A 3601-nucleotide genomic window follows, 5' to 3' on the forward strand; every position below is an offset into this window, starting at 1 on the left:
ACCAAAAGTGCCAAAGGCAGCCACCAGAAACTACACTGAAAGTGATTGAAATATGTTGATGAAATCCCACTCCCCTGCTCATCCAGCTGATCAGACTAGAAATGATGGCTAACGGCTTTCTGAGCTCCTCTGAGCAAACAGTGTGGAAATATAAGTCTTGGTTTGGTGCACTCCCAGAGTGTTGAACTAATAACACTTGTCTCACGTGTAAGCAGCTGCAAAACCTGATATTTACACAAGGATTCACAGAGATGAGAAAAGACTGCTTTTTTTCTAGATGACAGGCTCTGGTTCAAATGGGAATTAATTTGGGAAAACCCTCTGGTCTGTGTCATACAGCATGCCAGGTTAAATGACGACAGTAGACTCTTTTTTTTTTTATAATTGAAGATTGCCTTTAAAGCATTGACATTGTTCCCACATCAATATAGCAGCATTTTTACCTACCAAGGCACCCATCATTTTGTATGTCAAATAGATTGTGAGCAAAACAAAACTCTACCTTTGAAAGCAATCAATCAACGAGCTCACAAATGCACTTGGTATAAATACAAATACACCCAAATACACTTGCTGGTGAAAGCCACTTTTTTGCAGAGCTGTCGCTGGTAGCGCACACATGCTTGGCTTACCTTTGACAAGACGGCTCCAATTTCAAAGCTTAGAGCTGCCTTTAAATAGGCATTTCTAAGACTCGGGCATCAGCTGGCACATGCTACTGCTGGCAACACAATGACTGTTGTTTCAGCCACCCAGAAGTAGTATGCAGAAGATGTCTTTTATGAGGCCAATTAGTAGAGCTGGAAAACACAGCCCAGTTTTTAGATTCTCAAGCCCTACCTCAAGTTCTGACGTGAGTTACTTCTCATTTTTTCCAGCTGTATCAGCTGGTCTAATAAATCACATCCCCCTTCTTACAAACTTTGCATCACTTTTATGGAAAAATGATAAAGCAGGTGATTGTCCTGGTTTCAGCTGGGATGGAGTTAATTTTCTTCCTAGTAGCTGGTACAGTGCTGTGTTTTGGATTTAGTATGAGAATAATGTTGGTAACACACTGATGTTTTAGTTGTTGCTAAGCAGTGCTTACACTAGTCAAGGACTTTTCAGCTTCTCATGCCCTGCCAGCGAGAAGCTGGGAGGGGGCACAGCCGGGACAGCTGACCCAAACTGGCCAAAGGGATATTCCATACCATGTGATGTCATGCTCAGTACATAAACTGGGGGGAGTTGGCCGGGGGGCGGCAACCGCTGCTCAGGAACTGGCTGGGCATCAGTCGGCGGGTGGTGAGCAATTGCATTGTGCATCACTTGTTTTGTATATTCTTTTATCAGTAGTAGTAGTAGTAGTAGTAGTAGTATCCCTTCCTTTTCTGTCCTATTAAACTGTCGTTATCTCAACCCATGAATTTTACATTTTTTCCCTGATTCTCTCCCCCATCCCACTGGGGGGACAGTGAGTGAATGGCTGTGTGGTGTTCAGCTGCCTGCTGGGTTAAACCGCAACAGTTCTGCTCCTGCTAACAGAGTGCAGCAGCTAATGGCAGGGTGGATACAGCAATGCCTGATACGTCAGATTGCTGCAGGATTTGGAATAGCTTACAAACTCGAACTAACCCTCAAACCTGCATGCCTTCTGTGGGTTACATTTTGGGGGTCTGGCTACATCCATTAGACTGGTCCCAACTCTTTTATTTTTTTGAATACCACAAAGGCACGTGAATCTGGCCTTCAGCTCAGGAGTGCTTCTGGTGCCTCATCTAAATGAGCACAACACTAAAGCAACAAAAGAATGAATGCAGAGGAGACAGACGCAGTCTCAGCTGAGTTTGGGATATCTAAGGTCTCACTCTTCACCATATTTAAAATCACATTTCATTTTAAATCCCTCCCTCGCTCCACTAGAGGTAAATTTTTTGAGGCAAGAGTCAGAGTGTCCTTCAGTGCCATCAGGGATAGCATGGCAGTTGCCAGTGAAGTTTCCAGCTTTGCAGAATTTGGGCTGTACGCTGTAACACAAAATAGATAACTGTGGCCCAGAAAAATCCCAGGCAACTTCCCTGACTTCCATGATGCTGTTTCAGTTTTCCCTTTGGTAAGAGTAGACTTGAGTACATATTTCATTCTTAAAAAGGAGTATCTACCACAGATCTCATCCTATGGAAAACTATGTTTATCATAACAAGTTCAAAGTTCTTCCAAACAAAACATTTGGAGCTGACAGACACCGTATGTATTCCTTTACCTCCTATTGCTGTAAAGGCTCCAGCTGCTCTGCCTCTGCAGTGGCAACACATCTGTGCTGCTGTGGAAACAAAAACAGAAAAGGGATGAGGAAAAGAACTATTTAACATATTTTTGTCTGATGCTTCCATCTTGTGGCCAACTCGGAAAAGAAAAGTTTGGCTCTTGATTTCAGTAAAGGTATTAACAAACGTAAGGAAACATTGGTATTTTTAAAGGTGTCCCAGATCCTTACATCCAGTTCTATGGATAGGGATGAACTGGGGTTGGAAGTTAGACGAGTTTTCCCTTTGAAAGGCATTGAACATCAATGCCAGCAGAGGAAGGGGGTCGGTGCCTACTCCACTGCCCACTGTGTTTTGGTCTCAGGCGAGCTGGCTGTGCCGAGGGGTGCAGGACAGATATGGGGCCAGGTGGACAAGCCCACGAGTGCTGAGCCGCGCCCTTCGTCTTGCTGTAGGCATCAGTGATGGGACTCCCATAGCATATGGACTCTGCTTCAGCTGCTGGCTTCATAGGCCAGCCCAGGTCTATGAGGTGACTTTCCCTCTTCTCTGTTTTTGTGAGCATATGAAAGGCTTCCCTTTGCTTTCCTCTGATCTTTCCCAGGGATTGCGCCAGCACACAGCTCCCGTACCACACAACCTCTAACAATGGGGATAACGCGATAGGACACAGTCATCTTGCTGAGACAGATGCAAGGGCACTGTGCCTCAGGTTCCCAGAACCACCGGGAGCATCTCGGGGTGGCTGGATGACTTGCTTCTGGCTGATGAACCTGCTGCTGCTCCTCTTTTGCACCGCTCATAGCAATCCAGAAGCTTAGCCAAAGGTCTGTTTACATGCATAAACTGAAGTCTCCTGCATAGGGCCCACGTGGAAAGCCATTCCCTACCTTTCCCTTCCCATTCTGGCCAGGAGCCTGCCCCTCTCTGTTGCTCCGGGCCCCATGCCCCCCCCCCCCCCCCAGCTCCTCTGTCCTGGGCAGACTGCCTCTGCCACGTGCCAGTGTGCTCCCTCAGTACATTTCCAGCCAAATACCTGCAGAGGCCTTGAGACAGCGAAGACGATGAGTGGGAGTCCCACTGGACACCCGGACTGTGGTTATCAGTGGAGTGAGGAGTTAGACTTTTGCCCAAAATGGAGCTACTTCAGCAAGAGGGTGAGACACTCACCGTCCATGCTCCCCAATGTGGACACACATGCCCACGGGCACACACAGCCGTACCCTACACACAGGAGATTGCATTCCCGCTCTGCAAAGGGGACGAAGAGGATGGAGAACTGAATCTGAGCTCTGTACCGAGCTGCAGGCTCTTGCATAGAGAGGTATTTTCGTACCACCACCCTTTACCAT

The sequence above is a fragment of the Pygoscelis adeliae genome, unplaced genomic scaffold (genome assembly GCF_000699105.1).
Source record: "Pygoscelis adeliae isolate BGI_AS28 unplaced genomic scaffold, ASM69910v1 Scaffold21, whole genome shotgun sequence".
Classification (NCBI taxonomy): Eukaryota; Metazoa; Chordata; class Aves; order Sphenisciformes; family Spheniscidae; genus Pygoscelis; species Pygoscelis adeliae.